The 21,746-nt window shown below is 38.1% G+C and overlaps 1 protein-coding gene across 10 annotated transcripts in view; it reads right to left on the bottom strand.

Annotated features, from left to right (window-relative positions):
* The window catches only part of KLF12 (KLF transcription factor 12), a 420,803-nt gene that overhangs the window by 238,939 nt on the left and 160,118 nt on the right, over nt 1-21,746 (bottom strand). Inside the window, exon 1 of one of the 10 annotated variants that reach the window (XM_087865096.1) lies at nt 19,656-21,425. The exons of the other annotated variants lie outside the window; for them this stretch is intronic. The gene's annotated coding sequence lies outside the window, so the exon portion shown is untranslated. Of the gene's footprint in view, nt 1-19,655; nt 21,426-21,746 lie in introns of those variants that run through there. 10 annotated transcript variants of the gene reach the window in all.

Genomic DNA, 21,746 nt, shown 5'->3' with positions numbered 1-21,746 from the left:
AGATTAAGTGTAAGAGCATATTGCTCTAAGCTCACATATCCTCGCAATGATCAATCAATTCAGTACAAGGCATATGCATAATCAAAGTACCTCTAATGGTACAAAATAAATATCAGTCCAAACATACTTTGCCCTTCGGTCCCACCCTTTCACCTTTCGTTGCTTTGTAGCACTGCAGAGAGGATATCACATTGATGACCACATTGGCAGAACTAAGAGCTAAACTAGAAACCTATTGGAACTCTCAACTTAAATTCCCTTCAGTGGTTCCAATGATCCATATATACATCATTGTGAAGTATCTACCTTCAGTCTTAAAAACAAAACTCTTCCATAAATTCCTCCCGCTGAAACGTGGAATTATGTCTCTCATAAGGAGAGACATAAGCCACGTGGAAGCTTCTTTTTTCCTGATAGCAACGATCATTCCGTTTCCTATGTTGGCAAATGCTAAATTGACACAACAATGCGGTTCACACTGATATTTTAGAAATGTCATCTGAGATTCCAAATAACACTCTCCACCCCAGCATTAATACAAAGTGCAACAGAATATTATTTTTGTCATTCATATTCTGAAGAACTGCAGACACTTGGGGGTTGTGAGTTAGCCAAATCTCTCCAAACATGCAGTGAGGGTCTCTGTTATGCCAAAGTCACCTCCTTCCATCCACACCACATCTGTGAACGATGAGGCAGTGTGGCAAATAACAGAGTCAAGCCAAAGACTGAAGAACAGAAACCAGGTAAAAACAAAACACAAAAACAAAAACAAAACCAGGACAATATGGCAAGAGAAGTGTCCACCCACCACCAGCCAAACCCTAGAGAAGGAGGGCAAAACTTCAGTCCAGCTGGGCAAGTATTCACGTTGCAGGGAGATATCCAACATGCAGGAATGGGTATGGGGCTATCAGGATGAGCTAACAAGTAGTCTTGATGTCATGTAAAGATAAAAGAATTATTCAGCCATAAAAAGGAAGGAAATCTTGCCATGTGCAACAACATGGATCAACCTTGAGGATATTATGTTAAATGAAGTAAGTCAGAGAAAGACAAAAATCAATCAATCTTGCTCATACATGTAATCTTAAAAAAACAACCAAACTGTAAACACCCAAAAAAAATGAGCTCATAGATATAGAGAACAGACTGGTGGTTCTGTTCCCAGAGGTGGGGTATGTTATCTATGTGTAGTGGGGAAGGTGGTCAAAAGATACAGACTTCTACTTATAAAACAAGTAAGTCATAGGGATGTAATACACAGCATGGTGACTACAGTATTATGATACTGTATTGTCTAGTCGAAGACTGCTAAGAGAATGGATGTTAGAAAAAAATTTTCCTATATAAGATGATGGATGCTAATTAGACCCACTGTGATCATGTCACGATATATACAAATATCGAATCATTAATGCTATACACCTGAAACTAACATAATTTATATGTCAATTATATCTTGATTAATACATAAAGACAAGAGACAAGTGACTTCAGTCCTGGAAAAGGAAGCCAGAAACAAGACTGTCTACAGGGCTAGCAGACATTAATTCTGAGGGCTTAGTGCCAGCAGAGGCCAGAGCTAGGGAACAGAGCAGGAATTAGAAATCATGTGCCAGGCCCAAGCCTCCTTCCCTAGGCACACACATGCACACAGAAACCAGGCACCATGAGCCCGGGCAAAATGACCAGCACAGTAGACAGGCTCCACACATGGACAATAACACCTGCAACACAACTACAGGATGACCACAGGGATCACAATTTTAAAAATAATATTAGCAACGATAATAACAACAGCTACCATTTGCTGCGCACATAGGTACTGAGTGTTGTTTCACGCGCTTCACATCCATCACATCATCTGCTTGTATGTTTACCGACTCATTCAAAAATTACTTACTGTGTCGGGCACTGTTTAGGCATTTAAAGTATTATCAGTGAACGAAAGGGAGAAATTTTTATTGAGTTTCATTCTAGTCATTTATCCCCCCCTTTTTTTCTTTTACCATGTCCCTTTTAGACAAGAAAACTCATATTCAGAGAGATTAAGTCATCTGCCCAAGATTAGGAAAATGGCAGGCAGTCTAACTCTGGGGCTAAGTCTACTTTCCATCGCTATCAGGGATAGAGAACCTCAGCCGCCGAGTATTCGGACTTCAGCGGCAAACCCTAGGAGCCCAGAGCTGCCCAAGCTACTCTGGCTAGTGTGCTTCGGGCTCCTGAGCTGACAGAAGTCTGGAACGAGGGCTGAGGCGGAAGCAGCAAGGCAAAGGCAGGCTGATCAGAGATACACTGAAGGCAAACAGTACGAGAGTCGCCTGAAGTCCTTACCCTGCCCTACAGGAGATACCCCGGACCACACGTCTGATGCACCTCGAACCAGCTACCCAACCCCATTTTCTACCATTCTGCTCAGACTACATTTTGGCCATGTCAAAACTGTCCTCTCCTCTGGGCCTCTGTGTATTCTATTCCATCTTCATATTCATCACTACCTGACAAATTCTTTATGTGCTATTACACTAGAATGTACGTTCCAGGAAGGACATGACCTTGTATTCCCGTTCATAACAGTATCCCCATCCCCAGACTTATAACTGTGTCTAACAGGTAGTATGTATAAGTAAATATTTGTTGGACTAATGAGAACAATAAATGTAGGCAGACGTAAGGTCAATTCATTCTCCTGGGTCTAACTGACCCAGGTGATAACTGATTGTTGACAGATGAGAAGAGCATAAGCACAATCTTATTAGGGCTATAAAATACCCCACATTTATGAAGAACAGTAAAGGATTTGGTGTGGCTAGAACATACTGCTCATTGGAGGAGAAACTGGAGAGGAGATCAGGTCAGGTTGTAAAGGGTCTTATATGTTATAGCACTTCATTTATTCATTAAAAAATGTTTTTATAATGCCACTATATGCTAGCTGCTAGGGACACAAGTGCACAAGATAGAAAAGCTCCCTGCCTCAAGAGCTGGAGGTACATGGGAAAGAAATGTGTTTGGGCATCACACAATATGTGACTGGAAGTTGTGAAGGTCAGTTTAGCAAAAAAGCACAGTGTGTTTAAGCTTTGTGTTTAGAAAGATAGCACTAGAATTAATTTGGAAGATGCCCTATAAACAGATGGGACTGGACGCAGAAGGAAGGGCCAGTTCATAGGCCACCCCAGTAGCCCAGGGGAGCGATGGTAAGCTATACCTAAGGCCATGGCAGTAGGAAAAAAAGAGGAGGAAAAATATTTGAGAAATAGTTCATAGATAGAGTGAATAGCCTTTGATGATTGACAAGGAGGAAGTTTGGTGATGAAACAAAGCGAGTGGGAGTGTCAATGATGGCACTAATCCTTCTAGATTGTCTACAAAGGCTCACGCAGGAAACCCAACAGGAAAAGCCAACCATGTCATATATTCCTCCAATATCCCTTACAGGACCTACTCTACTCTGGGTTACATGAATATTTGGGTATATCATTTAATTTCAATATAGTTTTGCATACTCAAGATCTATGACACACAGAGAAAGATTTCTCTTACGCTGAGTATGTTCAACTCTTCTAAGAGATAAATAAAGTCAAATGTATCCAAACTTGGAAACACAGGTTTGGTTGAAATAAAGCAAACATGTATATTCAAGACAAGAACTGACTCTGCTTTTACTAATACTGTCTGCAGATTTGTAATGGTTTACAGACTTCTGTGATTACTGAAACTTAAAAAAAAAAGAAAGAAAGAAAGAAAGAAAGAAAGAAAGAAAGAAAGAAAGAAAGAAAGAGAACACTTATTTTGCCAAAGTACAAGTTTAAAAGGACTGTACGTTAACATATTTAACAGTCATCACCCTTTATGAAAATCGTGTGGATAATAATGAAAACACATCCAGAACACTGAATGGATTATGTAATGAAATAACAACATGGGTCTTCTGTGCCTAGAGAAAATTAAGATGACTATCAAGTATTAAGTCATTTATTTTCTGTAGGAAACAAAGGAAATGACTATTGACCTATATTTCCACCTTTCCTGGTCTACAATGATGTCAAATGGCTCCTTATCAAATCCAAATGGATTATCTTATTACAACATGGGCTTGTTGAGTGTTTGTCTCCTGCACAGCCTTAAGAAATAATACTAAGGAGTTGGGAATAAGTAAAAGAACTTTGAGAATTAAAAATCCAAGTTAATTTTTTTTGATTTTACTATTCTGATGAAAACAAAAAGACAAAGCTTGACCTTAACGTTGTCCTCCATAACCAGGAAGATACGTAAACTGCAAACAAGTAACCTAGGTTTTTATTAAAATTTTATACCAAAGATCATATTACATTCCTTAAAAACCCTAGGCACAATATTGGTTTTTAAAGCATGTTTCAAAAAAGTAAAGGTAGAAAAAGGTGAATTTTACAGGTTATTTCATCCAAGGATTGCCAAAGCATATAAAAGCACTATGTCATGTTGTCAAAAAATGTAACAAAAGTAATCGTTAGTAAAACATTATATTGACAATGACGAAGCTGCAATACTTTGCATTGTTTGGCCAGCCACGTCAGACACATCACAAAGCGGCCATGCACTTCCTCTCTCTTTTTTCCCCCAATACTCTGGATCCTGGGAATGCCATGAAGACGTTACTAGTTGGCTGCCAAATGCACAGCCTTGACTCAAAATGTAATCTGTCAATTTCCAAGTATATTCACCTCTAACTATGACTTTTCCAGATTCCCTAAATGATATCTTCAGGTGTAATAATTAAATTTTATATATCATATAAATCGTGTGCTAAGTCAATATTTCTATTGGTAATGCTGTTACGTATCTACTTTCATTTTTTCCCAATACCATTTCCAAGAATGCAAACTACCTGATCTTTTACCTTTTTAAAAGCACTCTATCTTCCATGTCTATGCTTTTTTCTGTATGCTTTCATAATTACACAGAAGTTTAAGTAGGAATAGAATATTGCCTAGACCATGGGCTCAATAAAAAACACTTCCTGGGTTAGACTCAACATACTTGTTTGGTGGATAACCTTCTTATGGTTTCAGTTTTTTTATCTATAAAATGCAGATAAATTTCTACTTCACAGAATTGTTTTAAGGATTCAACGAGATAATGCACACAAAGTGTTTCAGTACTTCACAAGTCTTTTATGTTAATAGCTATATTAAATAATTTTAATTAGGAGTAGTAATACTATATTACCCATCCTTTCCAAGCTTACTTTTTTTTTTTTAAGATTTGTATTTATTTATTTGTAAGAGAAAGAGAGAGACGGACAGACAGACAGCACAAGGAGGGGGAGTGGCAGGCAGAGGGAGAAGCAGGCTCCCTGTGGGGCAAGGAGCCCAATGCAGGACTTGATCCCAGGACCCTGGGATCATGACCTGAGCTAAAGGCAGATGCTTAACCGACTGAGCCACCCAGGCTCCCTGGAAATGGTAGATTTGTTAAAAAAAAAAAAAAAATACTGATGATAGGAACTGAAGGAAGACTGAGCTACACAATTAAAATATATTTTCTCAGGAAAAATGGCAAGAATTAACTATGTTGTCTATTTAAAACTGTGAGGATGCACACCAATTACATACAGACACAACTTGCCTCTCCCGGGGCATCCCATGGACGGCATTTAACATCTCTAACTATAAGGCACAACCATAAAGTGTCTGACAGCCCTTCCCAGCAACCAAATGCTACTTGATACAGTGCTAAAAACCCTTTACTTATGGCTCTGCTTCATATGATTGCGCAGAAATATATGGTTTTAAAGAAAAATATTTACTACTACAACATATCTAACATGTATGTTACTGGAGAAAGTACCTAGAGTGGCCTGTAATTCGAAATGTAAAAAAGTTTCAAAATGATTTGGGGAAAACAAAAGAGCTACAGAGAAGATAAAATAAATCTAAGTGGCTGAAAATTTGCATATTCAGGGCAATACGAAGCCAGTGATATTAACACCTCCACGTCACTATCCATGCCGCTGTCATCTTGAATGCCCTTCCCCCATGTCGGCACTCCTTATCGACTATCCTTATCGCACCTTAGAATTTCTATTAGGTATGTGTATGTGTGCATTTGTAAGTAAATTAAATCCCAGGCTATTTTTTTCCTCTTTTATGGGTACTCCTCAATTCTAAAATGTAACACAATGAAAGTGAGAAAAGACACAAAATGTATTCAACAGAAATCTGAAGTACATGTTTTTATTAAGGAATTATATAACTGCATAGCATTTACTCAGGCCTTGTAACTTGTAACTTCCTGCCAGCCTCTTAATAAATCTGACCCATAAAAACAGAAACAGTATAATTTTGAACCTGTATAACTTATTGCACCCAGGAAGTTTCTATTACCTTTTTCTGCTACTTGATACTGAATATGGATAAAATAAATGTTCCTTATAAAGAGAGTAAGTATGCCCTGCTTAGGAAGTCCAATGCCATGACTCAAATATTCTTTTAGACCAGGGCTTTTCAATATCCGCAATATGGATATTTAGACCAGATACTTCTTTGTTGCTGGGGGCTCTCCTGTAAGATGCTCAGCAGCATCCCCGCCTTCTACCACGGGATCCCAGTAGCACTCCCTCACCCCTACAGTTGTACTAATCAGAAATTGTCAAATGTCAAAGGGAGGGGGGTGATGAGAGGAGGAAGGTGCCTCCACTTAAGAAACACCGTTTTGTAATTACTGATATTATGAACTCATTAGGAAAGAATCTTAATTTTATGTTGAATTTTATTACCCAATAATATAAACACTACCTCAATATTAAAAGAAAATAACATCCGATATGAAGAATATTTATAGTTTACTTTAAAATACACCTGCTGGGAAATTAGCAACATCTTATAAGATGGCTTTATTATTTTGTTTAAATTCCTTCTAGACCCCTTTCTGTGTATTCAAATTTTCCCACTCAACAAATGCAAAGATTCCAGAAAAGAGCTGTGAATTTGCTCATTAGTTCAAGCTACAGGGGCCTGAAAGAAACCTGTGAGGATTTCAATAGTAATATAGCAATTTCGGGAAGTTCTCCTGACCCATTCTTAGACGTGGCCAATGAGAATCAACTGATGCAGCCTCGAAAATCCCCAAAGTAAGAAACGGTAATTATCCAAACAAATATGGCAATCCAACTTGCAGTGAGAAACTAGAAGACAGAGTTTTAATTCTTAGCTCTATATCTGGTATACTGGATGATGTTTCATTCACTTTTCTTTATAGAAACCAGGACTCTAAGGTCACAAGGAAACCTTAGAAAATTTGACTGTATCTTAAACAAAAAGAGTTAAATAATAGACAATCATAAATTAAGTCTATTAGGACATAAGGATCAAAAGTGACTTCTAAAGGAGTTAAAGTATTATATATGGTCATATTTTATATATGCAGTTATATATAATAAATGTATGTGGTTATGTACTATATATATCATGTAATATATTTAAATATTATATAATTAGCAAGTATGATTATTTAAATTAAATGTGAAGAGATTTATTTTAAGAGCATTATTTTTCAACACAATATGAGATAAACACGATCTTCAAAATCAAACATATATTGCTGCTAGATTTTAAGAGGGCAAACATGGTAAAGTTTATCTTGCTCATAAGTACATGGTTTATTCTTAAAGATCAGACCACTATGAACCATCATCACCTTTTGAATACTATAAAATTACAGGAACAACAGCCTCAAATACCATAAAATGCAATTTTCTCTTTCAACATTAACTTAAAAGCTAACTAAATTCTGAAAAAAGCTGAAAATGCATAAATAGATGAGAAGCATCAAGGCCTATAAGTATCTTGGTAAAAGCAATGAAAGCAAATGATATTCCAGAAAAATCACCAAACAAGCACATACATAAGTGTGTGTAACACCACACTGCTTATGGTATTAAAAAAAAAAAAAATCAATCTAAATGCCAAACAACAGGAAACTAGTTGAATGGATTATGGGACATACAAACCACTGAATAATATTTATTCATTAAATTTATGATGTGTAGCTTTTCGTGTTGAAGTAGATGAATGATCATAATTCGTGAAAAAAGAGATGACAGGAGAGTATGTTTCCATACATTTAAAAACAATGCTTATAACAAAGAGAGTGAAAGAGATAAAGAGAAGAGAAGAGAGAGGGACAGAGGGGGAGAGGGACAGAAAAAACTAAAGGATGCACATTCAAAATTACAGGTGACAGGACATGGAGTCATATTTTTCATTTTTGCTTTGACAAATGTTCTCACTTTTTATGAACTTCATAGATTATATGTATAATTAAAATAAATCTTTGGGTGTTCACATTTTGAGATAAAAAAGAACTAAACAGGTTAAACGGAAAACAGACGAGAGAAATGAAAGGAAAAAAATCGAAGTTTTTATCTAGATTCTCATAAAGTATAAAAGGGTCACCTCACTTCTCTAACCAGGACAGCACATGCGCACCCACATGTACACATATGCACAGAATAGACATGTGTATATTCATGCTACGGTTAAACTCTGACTCCTACAAATCTAAAAAATATGTAGATGAAGTTGAAAGTAACTTATTGTTACATGTGATATTTGTAACTGATGCACTGAATCCTTTTGTTTCATGTGGGCTATCAATTTGTCTACAAATACATTTTCATTAGGCAGAGATCGATGATAAACTGCTATTCAATCTGCAAATTATGTTCTAGGCAATTCTATGACAATAGAAAAATGGACACATGATACTATTATCTTGTGCTGAGAACGTAGCACCCTGAGAAAAGAAGCTATGGGCCAAATACTTTTTTAAATTTTTTATTTATTAATTACTACACAGAGCAGCAGTGAGTATACTTTAAAAGATTTTAGTCTTTTGAAAAATCAATCTTTTCTGTTCTTGTGTGAAAAACTATAGAAGCAAAAAGATTTACACTCCTCGGATTTTTAAACAAAATACACTATCTTATAATAACCACAAACAATTATACTCTCTGCCCATTGTGCAGATCTCTGATTACGTAACAATCCTGGTATTGTTCTTTGAGGAAATTCCTAGAGAGTGAAAAGTAAAAGAACTGGATTCTCAATGCTGCATTTCTGGAAGAACTAAAAGTATCCTCAGGGACTTTCCGTTTCCAGTCCACCACGTAACAAGTTTAAAGTCACCAATCTGTCGTTAACAAGTAAAAAGTCAAATAAACAAAAATCACAACTTTCGTTAGATCCATTTGAGAAGTGAGGTCACAAGGCAAACTGCTGCTCCAAAAACTGGAGAGAAAGACAAAAGGACACAGGGAACCACAACTTGCCAGAGCAAAAATCCTTGAACAAAAACTTTAGTGGAAACCAGTGCTGGAGAAGAGAACCCCAACTGTAACTGAACAGTTACGGGAGGCTCCGGGTGGACAGCCTGAGAGTTAGAAACTCCAGGGGAACGCAGTTTTGTGGGACTCCACGTTTCTGCAAGTTGTATCTCTAGGAGCTGTACCATGTCCTTACAGTGAACATGAGAGAAAAATCCCCACCTACTATCACCAGGGGGAGGATTTCCACGTGAAATTTGCCAGAGCGCTAAATTCTTCTTAACACGGCCTGGCCTTGGGAGAAACTCTTACCAGAGCTTTACCTGCTAGGGTCTTAACAGCACCTAACCTACCTGTGGGAAGGGAAATACGTTAACTCCAGCTCCCACCAGCCACCTGTTCATATAAGAGGGGTGGGGGGTGGGACTGAGAAGCACTGGTGAAGTTCATTGTTAAGAGGCACAGTTTCACCAAAAGACTGAGACCTGATCATAGGACTACAAAACGCGTCTTTTCTCCCTATACCTTACCATTACCAAAAGCCTATTTACTGTAGTTCATTTTATCCAGTGTATCATGTCTACCTTTCAACAAAAAATTACAAGGCATACTAAAAAGCAATTTGAAGAGAATGAACAAATGTCAGAATCAGAGTCAGATATAGCAGGAATGTTGAAATGATCAGACCAGTAAATTTAAAACTATGTTTAATATGCTAAGGGCTTTAATTTAAAAAAAAAAAAAAAAAGCAAGCAGACAACATGCAAGAACAGATGGATAATATAAGCAGAGAAATGGAAATTCTAAAAAAGATGCAAAAACAAATGCTAGTGATCAAAAACACTGTATAACAGAAATGAACAATCCCTTGGATGGGCTAATACAAGGAAGAGGAGGGAGGAATTAGGCATACTTTGATATTATAAGGCATTCATGGTACCCATGAAACAGAATAATATTATTTAAAACTGGACTTGGATTAGTTGTAAATGTACAGTGAAAACTCTAGGGCAGCCACTATAATAATTTAAAAAGAAATCTGACATGCTAAGAAAGGAGAGAAAATGTAATTATATGTAATGTTCAATTAAGACCACAAAAGCTAGAAAAAATGTGGAAGACAAAAATGGGAACAAAGGACAATGGCAACAATGGCAAGAGAAAATAGTAACCAACATAATGAATATTTATCCAACTCTATATGTAATTACTTTACACATTAGTGGTCCAATCAAAGGACAGAGGGGCTCCTGGGTGGCTCAGTTGGTTAAGCATCTGCCTTCAGCTCAGGTCACGATCCCGGAGTCCTGGGATCAAGCCCCCCATCAGGCTTCCTGCTTACTAGGGAGTCTGCTTCTCCCTCTGCCCTTCACCCTGCTTGTGCTCTCTCTCTCTAATAAATAAATACAATCTTAAAAAAAAGAAAAAAAGGACAGAGATCATCAGAGTGGATCAAAAAACAAGGTCTTGATATATGTTGCCTACAGGAAACCCAGTTTAAATATAAAGACATATATTTGTTAAAAGTAAAGGGACAGAAAAACATATCATGCTAACACTAATTAAAAGAAAGCAGCAGTATCTATTATTTCAAATAGATCAGACTTGAAAGCAAGGAAAGTTATCAGGATAAAGAGAGATATTACATAATGATAAAGGACTCAATACTCTAAAAAGACATAATGATCCTTAATGTGTACATGTCTAACAACAGAACATCACAATATATAAGGCAAAAACATAAATAGAACTTCAAGGAGAAATAAGTGAATCCACTATTACAGACGGAAACTTTAACACCCTTCTATCAGAAATGGACAGATTCAGTCGCAGAAAACCAGCAAGGACAGAGCTGAACTCAACAGCACCATCAATCAACCAAAACTCACAAAAGAAGAAATAGGTTATCTGAATAGGCATGTATCTATTAAAGAAACTGAGTCAAAAATTAATAATCTTTCAAAACGAAAGTACCAGGTACAGGGGCGCCTGGGTGGCTCAGTTGGTTAAGCATCCGATTCTTGGTTTTGGCTCAGTCCTGATCTCTGGGTGGTGGGATCGAGCCCCACATTGGGTTCCATGCTAGGCATGGAGCCTGCTTCGGATTCTCTCTCCCTCTGCCCTTCCCCCACCACCTCTCACCTTGCCCCCCAAAAAGAAAAAAAAGGCACCAAGTACAGATGAGTTCACTGGTTGATTTTACCAAACATTTAAAGGTGAAATTATATCACTCTACCATCTCTTCCAGAAGACGGACGCACAATGAACACTTCCCAACGCATTATATGAGGCCAGTAGTAACATATTACCAAAACCAGACAAAAACATTCTAAGAAAACTACAAACCAATCTCTCTCATTAACATCGATGCAAAAATTCTCAACAAATATTAGCAAAAGAGATGCGAGAATATATAAACAGAATTATACACTACAGAAAAGTGAGATTTATCCAAGGTATGTAAGGCTGATTCAACATTAGAAAATCAATTAGTATAGGGGCGCCTGGGTGGCTCAGTCGTTAAGCATCTGCCTTCAGCTCAGGGCGTGATCCCAGAGTCCTGGGATCGAGCCCCGCATCGGGCTTCCTGCTCAGCAGGAAGCCTGTTTCTTCCTCTCCCACTCCCCCTGCTTGTGTTTCCTTTCTCTCTGGCTGTCTCTCTGTCAAATAAATAAATAAAATCTTAAAAAAAAAAAAAAAAAGAAAATCAATTAGTATAATCCCTCATTTCCAAAGGCTAAATAAAGCAGAAAAAAGTCACATGATCCTATAAATACGTGCAAACATTTAACAAAATCCAACACCATTCATGATAAAACTCTCTGTAAACTGGGATTAGAAGGGAACTTTCTCAACCTGACAAAGAATATTTGTGATGGCTAATTTTATGCGTCATCCTGACTTAGCTAAAGCATGCAGGATAGCAGGTAAAACATTATTTCTGGGTGTGTCTGTGGGAGTGTTTCCAGAGGAGATTAGCATTTGAATTAGTAGACGGAGTAAAGTAAATCCACCCTCATCAATGTGGGCAGGCATCAAGCACCTATTGAGGGTCCAAATAAAACAAAAAAAGCAGACAAATTCTCTATTTCTCTTCTCGAGTTGGGGCATCCATCTTCTACTGCCCTCAAACAACAGAGCTCCTGGTTATGCAGCCTTTGGATGCAAGATCTTACACCAGGTTCTCAGGCCTTCAGTCTTTGACTAAATTACACTACCGGCTTTCTTAGGTCTCCAGCTTGCAGATGACATCTTGTGGCATATCTTATCCTCCCATAATCACATGAACCAATTCTCATTTTACATATATATATATATAGATATAGATATATGAATATTATCGTTTTATTTCTCTCAAGAACTCTAACCAATATATACATCTACAAAAGACTTACAGCTGACACATACTTAATGGTGAGAAACCTGAGGTTTTCCACTAAGATCAGAAACAAGGCAAGAATGTAAGTTCTCACCATTGCTTTTCAACATCTATTGGAAGTCTTAGTTAATGCAGTAAGACAAGACAAGACAAGACAAGACAAGACAAGACAAGACAAGACAAGACAAGAAAAGATATACAGATTGGGAAAGAATAAACAAAACTGTCTTTGTTTGCAAATGACATGATCATTTATGCAGAAAATCCAAAATAGTAATGAGTGACTATAACGAGGTTGCAAGATATAAGGGTAGTATATAAAAGTCAATCACTTGCCTACATACCAGCAATTAACAAGTGAATTTGAATCTAAAAACACACCACCATTTAAATCTACTGATTCAAATGCTAACCTCTGGAGCAAAGGTTGTCTTTTCTAACAAATGGTACTGAAGCAACTTGACATCCACATGCCAAAAAAAAAAAAAAAAGAATCTAGACATAGCCCCATAGACCTTACACCCCACAAAACTTACCTCAAAATGGATCATAGACCTAAATATAAAATACATGATTATAAAACTCCTAGGAGATAAGAGAAAACCCAGATGACCTTGGTATGGAGATAACTTTATAGAAACATTAAATGCATGACCCATGAAAGAAATAATTCATAAGCTAGACTTCATTAAGTCTCATTAAAGAGAATGAGAAAAGAAGCCCCAAACTAGGAGAAAGTATGCAGGAGAAAAAGGCGTCTGATATAGGACTGTTATCCAAAACATATGAAGAATTCTTAAAATTCAGCAATAAGAAAACAAGCAACCGGATTTAAAAATGGGCCAAAGACCTTAAAAGACACCTCCTCAAAGAAGATATACAGATGGCAAGTAAGCACATGAAAAGATGTTCAATATCATTAAAGGATTGCAATTGAAACAATGAGATACCACTACACCTATTAGAATGGCCAAAATCTAAAACAGTGACAATACCAAATGCTGGAAAGGATGTAGAGCCACATACTTTATTGGTTGGAATGCAAAATGGTACAGCCACTTTGGAAGACAGTTTGGCAATTTCTTACAAAACTAAATGTGCTCTTACTATACCACCCAGTAATCGCACTCCTTGGAATTTATCCAAATGAACTGAAAATGTATGTCCATACAAAAACCTACAAAGGGATGTTTACAGTAGTGTTAATTCATGACTGCCAAAACGTGAAAGCAACCAAGATATCCTTTGGTAGGTGAATGAATAAGTTATAGTATATCCCAACAACTGAACAGCAATCAATGCGAAAAAGAAATTAGCTATAAAGCCATGAAATGACATGGAAGAAACTTAAATGTATATCACTAAGTGGAAGAGGCCCGTCTCAAACGGCTATACACTGCAAGATCCCAACTACATGACGTTCCAGAAAAAGTAAAATTATGGAGACAGTAAAAAAGAGAAATGGTTTCTGGGGGCTACAGGGGAGTGAAGGATAAACAGAAAGAGCAAAGAGAATTTTTAGGGCAGTGAAACTATTCTATATGAAAGTACAATGGTGAATTTTGCTATGAGTCTGAAACTGCTCTAAAAATCGAGTTAATATTTTAAAAATTCCATTTTTTAATTTCAAAAAAGAACATATTCTTTAGAGCAGCTTTCAAAAAAGCAGTTAAAAAAGAAATGGACAATTCAAGAACGTATTCCTACTTTATTCAGAGGACATCAGAAATAATATCTAGACATATGCAAGAATGCTAATTCCTAAAAGTAACCACTATTGCCAAGTCTATAAAACAATCGAAAGTAGCAACATGCTATCCCAAGAGTTTTGAAGAAATGAACCAGTTTCCCACACTATTTTTTATTATTTAAACATACTTACAACAGTGATTCAAACGTTATTCTATTACCCAACATTAACTATAAACATTTTGTCAAGACCAATAGAAGGGATTGGATAATAATCTCAAATACTAGGCAACATGAGCAAACATATCCTTCTGTATTTAATCATTTTTCTCCTGGCAGTAAAGAAAACTGTCACCCAGTGTATCTGATATATATAAGACTACAATACAGTTAAATAAGGCAATAAAACAGTTATTTTTATGCCAAAAGATATCGGAAGGATATGGATATATGTATATGTGCGTGTGTGTGTGTGTGTGTGTGTGTATACATACATGTATATATATATACATATATGTATATATGACTTTGATTTGCATGTTGCTAAAAAATGTCTAATGGGAAAAACAAATTGCAGGTTTTGAGTCACAGCACTCTGCCTTGACCAAGCTTGATTTTTCAATGTTTCCAATTTTTTTAAAAAGATTTTTTATTTGAGAAAGAGAGTGAGTGAGAGAGACAGAGCATGAGCAGGGGAGGAGCACAGGGAGAGAAAGAGAGGAGAGGCAGACTCCCCGCTGAACAGGGAACCCAATATGGGGCTTGATCCCAGGACCTGAGCCAAAAGCAGATGCCCAACCGACTGAGCCACCCAGGCACCCCTCTGTTTCCAATTTTATAGTGCATTATATGAACATCAAAAAAATAGTTTTCAGTAGTAAGTCTTCCTACTTCCAACAAATAGCACTGGTCATTTCAACAATGTTTTTGGAACATTTCTTTCTACCAATCATCCATCTTTGAAGATAAAAAGTATTCAACAGAATAATTCCATTTCTCTATATGGAAAAGTCTCGTGATGAGTGAGTACTTGGTACGATGCAGCAACATCAATAAATTTTTCATTGTCAAATACTTGATGGGGCAAACTTTAAGATTTTGACAGAAAATAAGAAGCAATCTAAAATGTAGGGGCGCCTGGGTGGCACAGCGGTTAAGCGTCTGCCCTCGGCTCAGGGCGTGATCCCGGCGCTATGGGATCGAGCCCCACATCAGGCTCCTCTGCTATGAGCCTGCTTCTTCCTCTCCCACTCCCCCTGCTTGTGTTCCCTCTCTCGCTGGCTGTCTCTATCTCTGTCAAATAAATAAATAAAATCTTTAAAAAAAATAAAATAAAATAAAATAAAATGCTAATAGTTGTCTCAATGTAATCACTTAGTACCACATTCTACATTTACATTTCTTCAAGCTATTAATTTTTAATTAAGAAACCATGTACAGCTTCAATGCTAAGATCTGGTTCCCTGGTTGGTAAGTGCAAAGATCCAGGACAGTTGGCAGAAAAACTGCACCTCTTAACGACACGTGGGAGGTAAAACCTAGCACTCCGCAATTACGGAGAGGAACCTAAGCAGTAACGGTGTCTGAGCCTCAACTAATGGGCCCACTTTTACAATTTTTTTCCCAGTGAAGCCAACAAATACAGAAACTAACTTGAAAGAGCTGATTGATATTTCCTAAAGTACTGTTACAAACACCTGAGGTCTAATTTTGCCTCATTCAGAATCTTCCATCCAAAACTTGGACAATGAGAAAGTGATTTGTGCTATGGTATAACTTTTAGGAGGAAACCTAGGTATTCAGTACTTTTTCACACCTACGTGAACTGCAGCCAAGGATGCAGAGAAATACAGTCTACAAGGAAACACAAATATTAATAAGCAGGCCCATGGAACAGCGAACTCAACAGCTCTTAGGCGTGACTGACTATCCCTGCTTCTCTGTTTATGTACAGTTCATAGAACACAGGGGTGCAAAACCAAGCCTCACTAGGTCTGTTTGCCAGGGCAGGACAGCCCTGAAGATAGCAAAACTACACTAGAATTTCAGAACCACTCGATGAGAATCTTCGGTAAGTCTAGCTCTGGTATATACCAAAAACTTTTAGATCTCTCAGTTCTCCCGAAATAATATCCGAGTCATCTATACGAGGTGGAGTAAGGATGCTCAGACACAGTAGTTGATCTGAACCTGAAGTATAGTATTTCAGGGAAGCCAAAGGCCAAAACAGTGTCCATAAGCCATGTTTTTACATTGTGGGACGTACAGAACAGGCAGCGGGTCTACTGCACAGTGCGGTGACCAGACAAGGCTGCCCATGGCAGACAATCCCAAAGGCTCAAGGGATGGAGACGTCAGGCACACCTGTAACCCACCTGCAGGACATCACTATCACTTGATGGCACGTCAGTCAAAAAACTTCACTTAGGATCAAACACCTTCAACATGACTAGGTTACAAGCAAAACCACAGAGAGCAGCACTATGAATCAAAGCACTGTCACTATCTTAATATTTTAGGAGGTTAAGTGCTGCCACCATTATAAGTACATGTTTCCAAGATGATAAATCTCTCACTATTTACTTCAGATGGAAGAATCTTCAGGGGAATAGGTTTATAATCAAGTCTCCATAAGAAATTTTATATTTTAGAAGCACACTTCATTTTTGATGGCCCATTTGTTCATTCCTCCACAAAATTTAGAAACTGTGCTCTTTTTTTTTTTTTTTTTAAGATTCATTCATTTATTTGAGAGAAAGAAAGAGCTAGCAGAAGCATGGGGGGGAGGGAGGAAGTGAGAGAATCTCCAGCAGACACCCCCCCCTCCCATCCTGAGCATGAGCCCGATGCTGGGCTAGAGCCCACGACCCTGAGATCAGGACCTCAGCCAAAACCAAGAGCAGATGCTCAGTGGACTGTGCCACTCAGGCGCCCCCACCTTGATTTTTCTAACATACATAGGGCTTCCAGCCTCTAATTACCTCTGTACACTCAGTCTTATACAGACAGAGACTGATCGGGTTTGCAGACCAGGACGATAAGACAGGAATCCCAGTTATCACCCATGCAGAGAGCTTGCATTCAATCTACACGGCTTCCCATGATCCCAGTGCACACAATCCTCAAAGGAAATCTTGTGAAAGCTGATTCAACACCCCCACGGTAGGAAATGCAGAGAACACACACACACACACACACACACACACACACACACACACACACACACGACTGCTCATCATTCCAACAATACCCTTCCGTTTTTCACCATTCATTTCTCTTCTCCAAAAAAGCCCAAATATGTTAAAATTTCCCACTATAACCATAAGGCATGAGGTGACAGGAATTTCAGTAGAGGAAAGGGATAATGGTTATTTAGGCCCCATTATAGCACGCTCTTCAAGCTAGGACATGACCATCTCATACCACGGAGCTACCTTTTCCAAGTTCTTGCAATGTAGCTGCAATGTAAATTAATTAAGAGCAGGCTGCTCTCATCTTCTAGTGGGTGGGGCTATAAACCGCAGAGCAACTTGGCAGAAAATATTAAAAGCCATAAAATGCACATGGCCTTTCGCTCTAGCGATTCCAACTCTTGGAATTTATCCTAAGGTAATAATTAAGGATGTGCAAAAGAATATTTATTTCTCTGCTGTTTGTAATTACTGACTCTTGGAAGCAACCTAAATGTCCAAAAATAGGAGAGTGGTTAAATAAATGATCAAGCTATAAAATAAAATCCCACTAAGGGTCATTTCGAAAGACAGAGAAATGTGTCCACTGATATAAATAGGTTTGTACTATATATTCTTCAGTATGAAAACCAAAATACAAATGGCATATAGGAAGTTACCTCATTATTCTGAATATAATGAAAATTATGGTAGCTTTGCTGGTCTCTGATTTCTTTTAAGTTTTCTGATATTTCTCTAATGAACACATAATGAGATGTACTGTTTTGATAAAGAAATTAAAAGGGGGAAAACCTGTAAAAGTTAGAAGGGAAAAAAAACCGGAGAAAAGAAACTAACTGAAAGAGGAAGTGATCTGGGCTGTGCTTTAGGAAGGACTCCTCACAAGTGTGATTATGAGGCTCTGAAATGTGCAGTCAGTGGAGGTCATGGACTCTCTTTTCCTTGGGGATCTGTAAGAAAAGAGTAGCCAGTTCGCCTTTGAGGATAGCTTGAATGCAGTCCTAACCTCTGTGGCCTCTTGTAGCTCCATGGGCAAAATGATTGAGCCAAAATACAATGTTCACTAGGTGGCACATAAGGGAGTCCATTCCATACGTTGCCCTGATCCTCCACAATTCTTTACCTGATTCAGAAGGCCGCCCCTAAGGTCTCACACCAGCACTGAAACACAGTGACCAGCAACTTGCCAGTACTTCAGCCAGGAAACATGGTACAATGTTAACAGTGAGTATGCCACAATGCACAAACGACTTCTGACTCTTCCGTGTTAATAAAAAATTCTGATTTCAGACACTTAAATATCCCAAACGGAGACAAAGACAATGCGCATATCCACTAAAAATTTTTGTGCTTACCTAGAGTTTTATAGATAAAACATTATAAATAGTGACCAAAATAAATGCCACAAAAAGGTGAAAGACATAAAAATGCTGAATTCTCACAAGATCCTTTGCTTTAAAAAAGCCACCAGTTTTGCTTTCTGATCACTTCCTATGAATATAAACATAACATTTCCCAAGTCCAGAATTAAATGCTTTTTTGGCTTTTATATTCATTTCCTGGCCTAATAAAAGGGGTAGTAGGTGCAGAGACTGACAGCCAAGTGCACTGAACCAAGGATGACCGGTTAAACAGCATTGTGCCAGTCACCAAAACTGAGAAAATAAGGTTTGAGTGAGTGCAGAAAGCCATGGAATGCCAAATAAAGAAATCAGCCACGACTGGAACACACAGTTACATAACAGAACTCAGGGATGGTGGCATTCAACGACAGAAGAATGAGGGGGATAATATATGAATGGGAGTTTTTAAGGGACCCTGTTCTAAGGCAAAGTCAAGCGGGGGGGGGGGGGGGGGGGGAATCTCCTGAGGCTCTCATGCCTTCCCCTAAGGATGAGCCTTAAGCCATCAACGTTATTAAGCATGGTATCGGACCCAGGCGACTCCCTCCTCTAAGCACGAGGGGGCTTCAGTTCTAAATAAGATCGTGCAACTTTTAAAGCGTATTATTCTGTGCGCCAAACATCTAAGTCTGGTCATTGGAATGAAAGAGTAAGTACATCACAAGCAAGGTCTGTCCACTTACCGGTAAGTCTCACTTACACAGCCTTCTTGGAATACTGTATTCTGGCAACTTTAGTTTTCTTTTCTTTTTTTTTTTTTTTTTTTTTTTTTTTTGTATTCTGGAGAGTTTAGTTTTCTGGATGGTGAAGGGTTGATCTCACCTCACTTTTTTTTTTTTTTAACGGTTTCTCTCTTTTAACTTTCAATGTAAAAGAAAAAGTATTAACCACTTGGGATGGAAATACTCCCAATATATTTTACATAGAAAGGGATATAAGTTAGCATTTTCTGGATGACTCAGGGCAATAATTATGAACCTCAAAGACTATGCAGTGCTGCACGCAGAGATAAGTTCGGGGCCCGCTGAAGTGTGTCTACACCGCAGAACCTGAAACTGCTGTGCTGCTTGTACTCCTGCATCTGCATTTCATAGTCTGTCAGCCTTTTATTTCTCAATACCGTCATGTTCTTTTTATAGATGCTCCTTCTGCCCTATGGTGGAATAGAAAGAACACTGGACCAAGAGTCAAGTTGATTTACGTTATCATTCTAGCTGCATGACCTTGAACGTGTCACTTGGCATCTTTGGGCCTAAGTATGATGAGGAAATTCAACCAGATAATTCTTAAGGTCCTTTGTTAAAATGCTTATTATAAATTCGCTGCTTCTAATTTTTGTCTATTTTTTAAAAAACTGAGTCAGCTAAACTTGCATGGAAAGTAACAGAGAAACTTGAGTGTGCAACATACTCTCGTGTAAGTGAGGTAAACATGTCTCGTGTCATCTGGTTGTCTTCTCAGAGGTCTTACCTGTGTCATTCTCAATAGTTCGTGGGGTCTCAGACAGCCATGGTCTCTAGACAACTAAGACCCTACTGGTGATGTGTTACTGTACTTCTGTATGCCTCTGCTTTACCAAATATTCGCAGTGCAAATAATTATTCGATAGGCCTCTACTTCAGGACCCCAAGAACACAATCTGTGTACGTCATCATTTATGCCTGTCAGTAAACTGATTGCAAAATGAGTACTCTAATTTTGAAACTTTCTTTGCCTTATTAAATATTTGTTTAGATGACAGAATTGGAAGTTTTCTAAAAGACGGTTTTGTGAAAGCACTTAACAAAACATAAAACAAAGTGCCAGCGTAGAGACTATTTCTGTAAACTCTAAGGGAAGGGACTGTATCCTTGCATTTTTTCTGGAGTCCCTAAGGCATGACTTCCATCCACTGCACATTCACGATCACCACCGGGAGCCTGCAGAAGCCACACTTTCGTCTGCACCTCCTCCCCCTTCCACACATTCTTCCCCGCGAAATCCGAGTCACACGCACGGCTGTAATTCCATCTCGCTGCACATACCCCACCTCTAGCTCCCATCGCTCTCTTGGGCTCTAGGTCCCTGCTCCCCGTCATAACCTCTATGGGGATTTTCTCTGAGTTACAAAGGGTCTCGAGAAAGTTCATAAAGCCTCCTCACTCACTCATTTCTCTGCCCACTTCATACTTTCAAAAACCTACTTTTTTTCCTCTTCCGTTATTCTCTACTCGTGTTAATGAGAACAACACGTAGCAAATGAGAAATCTAGGAGCACCCCTTGATTCTCTTCACTTCACGATCAATGACAAAGTTGTTTTGATGCCACCTCTGAAATCCCTCTCCTTACCATTCATGCCATTTCCACTGCTACAGCCTTAACTCGGGTCGTCGTCTCCTAACGACTATTAAAACCCCCACTTCCCAGCTGCCAGCAATTTCCCTTCCCTTCAGCAATGAATTATATTTCTATAAAACACATAAGGTTGATGTTTTTTCCTTATTTTATATATATCTTCCCTATTATATATATATTTATATTCTATATAATGAAGAAATAATATATAAAACACTAAAATATGTATTATATATACATAACTTTTATCTATAGCATAATTAATGTGATGAAAACAGAAATACATTAATGTATATTTATACTTATAAAATTATATATGTAACTTTTTTTTTTTTTAAAGATTTTATTTATTTATGTGACAGAGAGACAGCCAGCGAGAGAGGGAACACAGCAGGGGGAGTGGGAGAGGAAGAAGCAGACTCCCAGCAGAGGAGCCCGA

The sequence above is a fragment of the Ursus americanus genome, chromosome 10 (assembly GCF_024610735.1).
Source record: "Ursus americanus isolate L20-20 chromosome 10, mUrsAme1.1.p, whole genome shotgun sequence".
Lineage (NCBI taxonomy): Eukaryota > Metazoa > Chordata > Mammalia > Carnivora > Ursidae > Ursus > Ursus americanus.
The sequence above is the reverse complement of the archived record's forward strand: the minus strand, read 5'-3'. Positions and strand labels throughout refer to the sequence as shown.